The sequence below is a fragment of the Narcine bancroftii genome, chromosome 5 (assembly GCF_036971445.1).
Source record: "Narcine bancroftii isolate sNarBan1 chromosome 5, sNarBan1.hap1, whole genome shotgun sequence".
In the NCBI taxonomy this organism is placed as follows: Eukaryota; Metazoa; Chordata; class Chondrichthyes; order Torpediniformes; family Narcinidae; genus Narcine; species Narcine bancroftii.
The window spans coordinates 216,192,356-216,204,593 of NC_091473.1; positions in this window are offsets into that span (position 1 = coordinate 216,192,356).

The window sequence follows — 12,238 nt, forward strand, 5'->3', positions numbered from 1 at the left end:
TAAACAAGAAATAGACAAATATCTCATCAAGGGATATGGGGAAAAGGCTGGAAATGGGAACTAGTGCAGAGTAGCTTAGTGTAGATTTATGGAACAGACTCGATGGGCCTAGTGGCCTGCTTCTATTCCTTGGTCTTGTGATCTTGTGATTAGAGATTAACATGTTGTGTTCTTGTGAGATAGAATCAGGTGGTGTGGAAAGAGGTCCTTCAACCTAACTTGCCCATGCCAACCGGAATGTCCCACATGCACTATACTTCAGTTGAGAGGGAACAGGAGGAAGGTACCTGCAGCACTGCCACCACCTCCCCCCCGCCCCCCCCGTCCAGCACCACCACCCCACCTTCTCCCGTAAAGGTGGCCAGATGTTCAGTTTTAGGACAGTCATTGATTTGTCCTCCATTTGGAGGTGTCGGCCCTCCATGAATTAAATGGCAGAAAGGGCACTTACCGGTTTAATGTGGGTCTGTAGGCTGTGCCACTGGCGAGTGCCATCTTACACAGGCACACTGAGGGGGAAGGGTGACGGCAGGGCACAAAGGTTCATGGCACACAGGTTTACCCACACTCCGCACTAAGAGGCGGAGGAACTCGGTGGGGCAGAGGAACACAGCGGGGTGGCGGAACACAGTGGGGTGGCGGAACACAGCGGGGTGGCGGAATACAGTGGGGCAGAGGAACACAGCAGGAGGAACTCGGTGGGGTGGCAGAACTCGGCGGGGTGGTGGAACATGGCGGGGTGGGGGAACACGGCGGGGGTGGGGGAACGTGGCGGGGTGGGGGAACATGGCAGGGTGGAGGAATTCGGCGGGGAACTCAGCGGGGTGGCGGAACACAGTGGGGTGGCGGAACACAGTGGACTGGAGGAACACAGCAGGAGGAACTCAGCGGGGTGGCAGAACTCAGCGGGGTGGAGGAACACAGTGGGGCGGTGGAACACAGAGGGGTGGAGGAACACGGTGGGGTGGAGGACCATGGCGGGGTGGAGGAACACAGCAGGGCGGGGGAACATGACCGGGCGGAGAAACACGGTGGGCGGAGGAACACAGTGGGAGGAATTCAGGTTGGTGGAGGAACTCAGTGGGGTGGAGAAAGTAGAATGATTGACATTTCCTGCCGGAGCCCTTCTCCAAGACTGAGAGTGTGGAGAAGAGATAGTGGAATGAGGACAGGGGGTAGGGGTTGTTCTGGACTCTTGGGTGATTAGTGAACTGGAGGAGGTGAAGGGTGACAGACAGCGGGAGTTGTTTGGAGGTGCCAGACAAGAGAGAGAGAGAGAGAGAGAGAGAGAGAGAGAGTTATAGGCAATAGAAACAAAGATTCAGGGGGAGGAATTGGGATGGAGGTAGTAGATGATCAATAGAGACAAGAGTTTGTGAATGAGCATGAACAGAAGTTGGAAGGAAGGGTGCAACGCACATGTATACCCTCCAGCAGCACATGTATGAACCTCCTCCAGCAGTGCACATGTACACCCTCCAGGAGCACACATATGAACTTCCTCCAGGAGCACACGTACGAACCTCCACCGGGAACACATGTGTACACCCTCCAGGAGCACACGTATGAACCTCCTCCAGCAGCACGCATGTACGCCCTCCAGCAGCACACGTATGAACTTCCTCCTCCAGCAGCACACATGTGTACTTCCTCCTCCAGCATACGTGCACACCTTCCATCAGCACACGGGTACACCCTCCAGCAGTGCACATGTGAACTTCCTCAGCAGCAGATGTGTGTACACCCTTCAGCAGCACGTGAACTTCTTTCAAGAGCATGCACGATCATCCCCCAGAAGCACACACGCGATCATCCTCCAGCAGCACTAGCGTGATCATCCCCCAGCAGCACACACATGATCGTCCCCCAGCAGACTTCAGATTTATTGTCAGAGTACATACGTACATGACATCACATCCAACCTTGAGATTCATTTTCCTGTGGGTGAGGCAGAATAACCACTTGTTGGCAAAGTGTCCTCTATTTTTTAGCTGTTAGTGTGCACCAAAATCCAACATTGTGCACATTTTCTTCCTGACAAAGGTATGTGCGCACTGAATGCGTGTGAACTTGAAATTGTTTTAAGATAATTTTGGCACAGCCCATTTCTCATGGCTAATAAAACCAGTAATGTCATGTTTTAATATAACACAAGCCTGAATGCATTCTACCAAATTACATATTTAGTTTAGATTTTATTCTATAATTTGAACTGCTTTATTCAGTTTGTTCTTCCATTAATTAAAACATCAATGGGTAAATCTTATTTTTAAGGGTTGCAATGTCTAAATAAATTAGTTACAGTAATACCATCAGTTCACAGATTATTATTGTTAAAGTTGCGGGAAATGGTTAAATCAAAACTCATTCAATTGCAAAGCTAGTGGACAAACTATCCAGATGCTTAATGTGAAAATCTTCACACATAGCCTGGTTTATGTAGGTTTACGAAATATTTGTTCAAGTGAATCAGTGCGGACTCGAAGGGCCGATATGGCCTGTTTCCGCGCTGTAAACTGTAAACTGTTATATGGCATAAAATTGCACAGAATAAACGGCATATTTAAGTCACTCAGTTATTTTTTTTCTCTCTCCGGTACTTACCTATTCTTTTTAAACTCTATCAAGACTAATAGAACGCCCGTCCAACTGATAGCTTTTGATTCTCATTAGCATATCCAAATGGCATTCACCCAAATGGTTTCTCAGTTGATTCCTTAAGCTAACACCTCACTCACTGCCCGCACTAGGCACGGGAAAGGTTCCCCCCAACGTCCATCAACTTTGACAACGGCTCTGTATACGCTAATCTTTGTGAGGTTTTTCAGTTGGTTGTTTTTCCAGACTCTTTTGTGTAGTCTTCCAAAGGCGCTATTTGCCTTGGCGAGTCTGTTGTCTATTTCATTGTCGATCCTTGCATCTGATGAAATGGTGCAGCCGAGATAGGTAAACTGGTTGACCGTTTTGAGTTTTGTGTGCCCGATGGAGATGTGGGGGGGCTGGTAGTCATGGTGGGGAGCTGGCTGATGGAGGACCTCAGTTTTCTTCAGGCTGACTTCCAGGCCAAACATTTTAGCAGTTTCCGCAAAACAGGACGTCAAGCGCTGAAAAGCTGGCTCTGAATGGGCAACCCACACTCCTGTTCGGCTCCGAATCATGGGTCCTTTACCGGCATCACCTACGGCTCCTAGAATGCTTCCACCAGCGTTGTCTCCGCTCCATCCTCAACATTCATTGGAGCGACTTCATCTCCAACATCGAAGTACTCGAGCTGGCAGAGGTCGACAGCATCGAATCCATGCTGTTGAAGATCCAACTGTGCTGGGTAGGTTACGTCTCCAGAATGGAGGACCATCGCCTTCCCAAGATCGTGTTATATGGCAAGCTCTCCACTGGCCACCGAGACAGAGGTGCACCAAAGAAGAGATACAAGGACTGCCTAAAGAAAGCTCTTGGTGCCTGCCACATTGACCACCGCCAGTGGGCTGATCTCGCCTCAAACCGTGCATCTTGGCGCCTCACAGTTCGGCGGGCAGCAACCTCCTTTGAAGAAGACCGCAGAGCCCACCTCACTGTCAAAAGAGAAAGGAGGAAAAACCCAACACCCAACCCCAACCCACCAATTTTCCCTTGCAACCGCTGCAACCGTGTCTGCCTGTCCCGCATCGAACTTGTCAGCCACAAACGAGCCTGCAGCTGATGTGGACATTGCCCCTCCATAAATCTTCGTCCGCGAAGCCAAGCCAAAGAAAGAGAAGAAAGATCAACTTTGCAAGATCCCAAAACTCTTCTTGTTGAAGTGCAGAGTTTGGATTTAATTTTGTTCTTGCACAAAAAAATTTGAAACCATTAAACTGTTCAACCACTGCAGTATTTTCATCTCGAAAATCTTGATATTTTAGACACAAGGCGTTGACTTTGTTTGTCGCCAAATATCAAGTCACAATCTGTAATTGCAGAGAAATTAAAGGCTGACCAATTCTTGTGCCTTGTCTGCAGGAAACGTTTCTTCGCATCGAGCACTAAGGCGATTTATAAAAGTTGGCAGCAAACTTGTTTCTACTGTGACATTTTCGGCTGACAAGACGTTAACGCTGCCCCTCCACGAAACACTGTCCCCCAGATACTGCTCGCTTATCTCATTAATTTTGCCTCGTGCAAAATGAAGTGAATCTGTTGGTGTCGGGCTGGCCTTTTGCAGAGTCTTGCATCATTTTAAACTGTAAAGCTGCTGTCCATGCAATGTTTATCACTTTCTTGTGACAGGGTGCAGCCACAGCGTCATTTCACTTATGTGAAAGTATGTGATGAGAGCCTCATCATTTAAAAAAAATTATTGCCTTCAATGCAAAGTGTCTAGAAAACCACCTGAATTCACTGTGTGGGTCTGATAGCAAGAGCTTCACTTTCAGAGGAAATTTCTTTAAATTTGTATCTTTTAACTGTAGATCGAGAAAACACTGTGCAGATCATTCTCATCAAAGTTCCAATGTCTCTCATCAACTTTGCTTTTTTCCATGTATCACAAATGCCCGGATCTTCATGGGCAGTCTTGGAGCAACACCATTAACTCTGCCCAACGTTACTGACGCAACATCAGATAAAAACATCTCCATTTTAGGGGATCAAGTTTTTTTATCTTCATAAAACTGCTTCATTTCTGAAGTAATAGCAGTAAACACTCATTCTGCCAAAAGATCTTTTACACACAAGACAATCTTTAGATCTTAACTTGAAGTACAGAATTAGACATTTGTTCACAGAGATGTCTGTGGTTTCATCAAATGTTAATGTATGAAAATCTGCTGATTCTTCTTCTTCCAACATGTCTTTCTGAACAATATAGTTGATCATCTCCAGAAATTCGAATACGTAGCGGACACCCGACTGCAAAGTATGGAGGGAACAGCCCTCGTCCAACAAGTTGAAGCCGAAGACTGGTTTATTGCACTGGCACCTCTGCTTATAGTCTCTCCCCGCCACCGACAACAGGAGTGGGGAGTACAGGGGACATAGAGACAGGGAGATTGTGGAGTAGGGGGAGCACACGAACCAGGAGAGTGGGGAGTACGGGGAACACATAGACAGGGAGAGTGGGGAGTAGGGGGAACACACGGTCGGGGAGAGTGGGGAGTGCAGGGAACACATGGACGGGGAGAGTGGGGAGTAGGGGGAACACATGGATGAGGAGAGTGGGGAGTGCGGGGAACACATGGACAGGGAGAGTGGGGAGTGCGGGGAACACATGGACGAGGAGATTGTGGAGTAGGGGGAACACACGGACCAGGAGAGTGGGGAGTACGGGGAACACATAGACAGGGAGAGTGGGGAGTAGGGGGAACACACGGTCGGGGAGAGTGGGGAGTGCAGGGAACACATGGACGGGGAGAGTGGGGAGTAGGGGGAACACATGGATGAGGAGAGTGGGGAGTGCGGGGAACACATGGACAGGGAGAGTGGGGAGTGCGGGGAACACATGGACGAGGAGAATGGGGAGTAGGGGGAGCACACGAACCAGGAGAGTGGGGAGTACGGGGAACACATAGACAGGGAGAGTGGGGAGTAGGGGGAACACACGGTCGGGGAGAGTGGGGAGTGCAGGGAACACATGGACGGGGAGAGTGGGGAGTAGGGGGAACACATGGATGAGGAGAGTGGGGAGTGCGGGGAACACATGGACAGGGAGAGTGGGGAGTGCGGGGAACACATGGACGAGGAGATTGTGGAGTAGGGGGAACACACGGACCAGGAGAGTGGGGAGTACGGGGAACACATAGACAGGGAGAGTGGGGAGTAGGGGGAACACACGGTCGGGGAGAGTGGGGAGTGCAGGGAACACATGGACGGGGAGAGTGGGGAGTAGGGGGAACACATGGATGAGGAGAGTGGGGAGTGCGGGGAACACATGGACAGGGAGAGTGGGGAGTGCGGGGAACACATGGACGAGGAGAATGGGGAGTAGGGGGAGCAAGCGGATATGGAGAGTGGGAGAACACACACTTGGAGAGAGTGGGGAGAGGGGAGTCACGTGATGGAGTAGTGGCCGGACGGTGAACTCCAGCCCTCTCCAGAAAAGTCGGAAAAAACAAAGGAAAACACAAAGGCACAAAAATAAAAATTAAAGAAAAGTGAGTATAAAGGTGGAAAGAAGATGGCGACGAAAAAAGAAAAATCGAAATCAACGGTAAGAAGAGAGGAAGAGAAGACAACGGAAGAAGAAGGAGAAGGCCTTACCTGTTCGAAGAGGCCCGCGGTGGAGAGAGAAACCCGCTCCCTCAGGTCGGTAGAAAGTGGACTACAAAAATGGCTCGCTGAGCTGAGTAAAAGTGCGCAACCGCGCATGCAAAAAAACACACCGACGGGAGGGGTGACCAGCTGGGGAGTCGATCTCCACAGCCGGCAACGTCAGCTGCAGAACACCTGCAGCAAGAGGAGAACATAGAAGACAACGAAAACAAGAAAGAAGAGAAGAAAAGGGCAACAAAGAAACAACAGATGGCCAACCCAGAGGAAGAAGAAGAGGAAGAGTACAGTGAAATAGAAGAAGAAGGAAAAGGCAAGACAAAGGATATACTTTCTCTTATTAAAGAATACATGGAGTCATTTAAAGAATGGCAAGCGCAAGAATTTAATGATTTAAGAAGAAGAATAAACAATACAGAAGAGAAAATGAATAAAATAGATATGACTTTAACAGAAATGGGAAAGAGAATGGACAAGATAGAAGAGCGGGAAGCAGCAGTAGAAATGGAGGTAGAGGACTTAAAAAAGAAATTAGAGAAACCTAATAAAAAAGTTATAGAGACACAAGAACTGTTAGCTCAGAAAATAGATATAATGGAAAATTATAACAGAAGAAATAACATAAAGATAGTGGGCCTTAAAGAAGATGAAGAAGGCAAGAATATGAGAGAGTTTATGAAAGATTGGATCCCCAGGATCCTAGGATGTCCAGAACTACAGCAAGAAATGGAAATAGAAAGGGCACATAGAGCATTGGCCTTTAAACCACAACCACAACAAAAGCCAAGATCTATTTTAGTAAAATTCCTAAGATATACTACAAGAGAAAAGGTACTGGAGAAGACAATGGAAAAAGTAAGAGAGGGCAACAAGCCACTGGAGTACAAAGGGCAAAAAATCTTCATTTATCCAGATATAAGTTTTGAACTCCTGAAGAAGAGAAAGGAGTTCAATACAGCAAAGGCGATTTTATGGAAGAAAGGGTATAAATTTATACTAAAGCATCCAGCGGTATTGAAAATATTTATTCCAGGACAACAAAACAGACTATTCTCGGATCCAGAGGAAGCACGAAAATTTGCAGAACAATTACAAAATAGACTGAGGGATGAAGACGTGTAACGAGAGTACAAAAGACTGAGAATTAAAAAGACACATAAGTTTTGAACTCCTGAAGAAGAGAAAGGAGTTCAATACATCGAAAACGATCTTATGGAAAAAAAAACTATTCTCGGATCCAGAGGAAGTAAGGAAATTTGCAGAACAACTACAAAACAACCAGAGAGATGAAGATATGTAATAAGAGTAAAAATGACCACGATTTATATGTATGTGGGTAAAGAGGTATATGTGTGTATATGTATAATGTGCATACATGAATGTATCCGTATTTAGAGGAAAATATAGATAGTATAGACAAGAATTAATAAAGGAAGGAATCGGAATAGAGGGAATAAGGAGGGAACTAAAAGAGTGACCTTTGTTACATATGAAAAGTGAAATCTTTTTTGGGGGGGCTGGGTGGGGAGGCGTTGCGGTCTCTGCAAAATCAGCTGACGGTTGCGAGTGAATTCGCAAATCCAAATGGAGAGGGGAGATGTGGTTGTCCGACAAGGGATAAAGGACAACTCAGGAGGGGAAGGGGAGATTGGGGCTAAAGAAGTTTTAAATAGGAGAATAAGGAAAATGTTTGATGTTTTAGGAATGTTGTCTTATAAAGGGTTTAAAACAAGAAAACAGAAATGGATAAGGAGGAAAGGTAATGATGGAGAAACGGAAAGGGAAGATAAACAAAGTATAAAATGGCTACGTTGAACTATATGACTTTAAATATTAATGGAATACATAACCAAATTAAAAGGAAGAAACTGCTAAATTTACTGAAAAAAGAAAAAATTGATATAGCATTTGTGCAAGAAACACACTTAACTGAATTGGAGCACAAGAAATTAAAGAGAGATTGGGTAGGACACGTAACAGCAGCATCGTATAATTCAAAAGCAAGAGGAGTAGCTATATTAATTAGTAAAAATGTGCCATTTAAAATAGAAGAGGAAATAATAGATCCAGCAGGGAGATATGTAATGATAAAATGTCAGATATATTCGGAGTTTTGGAATCTACTCAATGTATATTCACCTAACGAAGAAGATCAAAAGTTTATGCAAGATATCTTTTTGAAGGTAGCAGATACTCAAGGGAACATATTAATAGGAGGGGATTTCAACCTGAATTTGGATTCAAATATGGACAAAACTGGGAAAAAAATGAACAGAAAGAACAAAGTAACCAAATTTATATTTAAATCAATGGAAGAAATGCAACTTTTGGATATATGGAGGAAACAACACCCAAAAGAAAAGGAATATTCATACTACTTGGCTAGACATAAAACATACTCAAGAATAGACCTATTTTTGTTATCAGCTAGTATGCAAGACAGAGTAAGAAAAACAGAATATAAAGCTAGAATACTATCGGACCATTCACCCTTAATATTGACAGTAAAGTTAGAGGACATCCCTCCAAGAATGTATAGATGGAGATTAAACCCCATGTTACTTAAAAGGCAGGATTTTAGAGAATTTATTGAAAAACAAATAAAAATGTATTTTGAAATAAATACGGAATCAGTGGAAGATAAGTTTATACTATGGGATGCAATGAAAGCATTCATTAGAGGGCAAATAATAAGTTATGTAACCAAGATGAAGAAGGACTATAATCAGGAAACAGAGCAGTTGGAAAGGGAAATAGTAAATATAGAAAAAAAATTAGCAATGAAGAAAGATACAACTAAAAGAAGAGAATTGGCGGATAAAAAAATAAAATATGAAACACTACAAACATATAAGGTGGAGAAGAACATAATGAAGACAAAACAGAAATATTATGAACTAGGTGAAAAAACGCACAAAATCCTAGCATGGCAGCTTAAGACAGAACAAGCTAAGAAAATGGTATTGGCATCAATGAAAAAAGACAAACAAATTACATATAATCCAAAAGAAATTAAGGAAAACTTTAGAGAATTCTATGAACAATTATACTGAACTGAAAACGAAGGGAAAGAAGGGAAAATAGATGAATTTCTGACTAAAATTGAACTACCAAAACTACAAATAGAGGAACAAAATAAATTAACAGAGCCATTTGGAATAGTAGAAATACAAGAGATAATAAAAAAATTACCAAATAATAAGACACCAGGAGAGGATGGATTCCCAATAGAATTCTACAAAACATTTAAAGACTTATTAATTCCGCCCCTCCTGGAAGTAATCAACCAGATTGATAAAACACAAAGCTTACCAGATTCATGTAAAACAGCAATAATTACAGTAATACTAAAGCAAGGGAAAGATCCACTCTCACCAGCGTCATATAGACCAATATCTTTACTTAACACAGATTATAAGATAATAGCTAAACTATTAGCAAACAGATTAGCAGAGTATGTACCGAAAATGGTAAATTTAGACCAAACTGGATTTATCAAAAAAAGACGCACAACAGACAATATTTGTAAATTTATTAACTTAATTCATGCAGTAGAAGGGAATAAAGCACCTACAGTAGCAGTTGCTTTAGACGCAGAGAAGGCCTTTGACAGAGTAGAATGGAATTATTTGTTCAAAGTATTGCAAAAATTCAGTTTACCGGAGAAGTATATTAATTGGATTAAAGCATTATATAAGGGACCGTTAGCGAAAGTGACAGTAAATGGACATGTATCAAAGCAATTTAACTTAAGCAGGTCAACACGGCAGGGATGCCCTCTATCACCTTTATTGTTTGCGTTAGCTATAGAACCACTAGCAGAATTGATAAGAACAGATAATAATATAAAAGGAATAAAAATAAAAGACAAGGAATATAAAATCAGTTTATTTGCGGATGATGTCATAGTGTACTTAACAGAACCAGAACTATCAATAAAAGAATTATATAAGAAATTGAAGGAATATGGAGAAGTGTCGGGTTACAAGATAAACGTAAATAAAAGTGAAGCAATGCCTATGAATAATGCGGATTTCTCAAAATTTAAGAAGGAATCACCATTTGGATGGCAAATGCAAGCAATAAGATACCTAGGTGTACAAATAAACAAAAATCTCGGCCAACTATATAAACTCAATTATTATCCACTAATGAAAAAATTACAGGATGATTTAGAGCATTGGAAAGATTTACCACTAACACTAATAGGAAGGATAAACTGTATTAAAATGAACATTTTTCCAAGGATATTATACTTATTTCAGGCATTGCCAATACAACTGACAGAGAAATTCTTCAAGGAGTTAAAGAAAATAATAAGGAAATTTTTATGGAGAGGGGGGAAACTGAGGATAGCACTAGATAAATTAACAGAATGGTATAAACAAGGAGGCTTACAACTGCCAAACTTTAAAAATTATTATAGAGCCGCACAATTAAGATACCTATCAGATTTTTATCAAACAAGGGAAAAGCCAGATTGGACGAGATTAGAATTAGATAAAATAGGGGAATGATACCTGAACACATATTATATAAATGGGATGAAAAATTGGTACAACATAGAAGTTCTCCAGTATTACATCATCTCCTCAATATTTGGAAGAAGATTCATGTAGAAAGAAATAAAACAAATTATCAATTACCAAAACTAATATTGATGCAAAACAAGTTACTCCCTTTTACAATAGATAACCTTTCCTTTAGAGAATGGGAAAAAAAAGTGATTAAAAGAATAGAAAATTGTTTTTCAGGAAATAGATTCTTATCCTTTGAACAAATGAAAGATAAGTACAATATAACTCAAGATACAGCGCTGGCATATTACCAATTGAGATCCTACTTGAAGGATAAATTAGGAAGCAGTTTGAGTTTGCCAGAGGGAAGTAACCTTGAAAATGTGATTACAGATACAATGATAATCAAAAGATTTATATCAAATATGTATATTAAACTGCAAGAAAAGGAGAATGAGGAAACAAATGGTAAAACTAAACAAAAATGGGAACAAGATTTAAATATAAAGATAAAAAAGGAAACATGCAAGAAGTTATGATCCGGAACGATGAGAAATACAATAAATATGAGGTTACGTATGATACAATATAACTGGATACACAGGCTATACATTACACCTCAAAAGTTAAATAAATGGGATCCAACAGTATCTGATAGATGTTTTCGATGTAAAAAAGAAATGGGAACAACAATTCATGCAATCTGGACATGTGAGAAAGTAAAAAAATTTTGGGAAGATCTAAATCAGATATTAAATAAAATAACAGAAAACAATATACCAAAGAATCCAGAGATCTTCCTCCTAAGTAACATAAAAAACAAAGAATTTGGAATTGATTTGGAGGATGCACAAAAAAGATTTGTTAAGATACCTCTAGCCGTAGCAAAAAAATGTATTATGTCAACCTGGAAATTGGAAGATAATTTGAAAATACAACAATGGTATATAGAAATGAATAAATGTATTCCATTAGAAAAAATAACATATAGTTTAAGAAATAATATTGAAATATTCGAACAAATATGGGAGCCTTACATTAAATACAATAGCGAAAACCTACCGGGGACAATCATTACCTAAGTTAATGGAAGGAAAAGGAAATGAAAAGAATGGACTCAGTAGAATTTCTGGTGTATTTTTATTGAATGACAACATTGTCTGACTGGTTTAATGTATCCTAGATTGTATACCTTAAATGGACGGGGGGGGGAGGTAGGGAGGGTGGGTTGGGAGGAGGGAGGGGGGGGAGAAAATGGCACTGTATATGTGTGAAAAGGAAAAAGTGTGTACCATGGTTAATGTGATTTATGGTGTGAAAAATAAAAAATTTAAAAAAAAGAGAGAGAGTGGGGAAAGCAGAGTCATCTGGGAAGTATTTACATTTAAGAATCGTCACCTTTATTTATCGTTCATGCCCTGCTCGCACGGTAAAAAGAGATAGTCTTTCTCCAGGACCACGGAGCACATTTACATGCA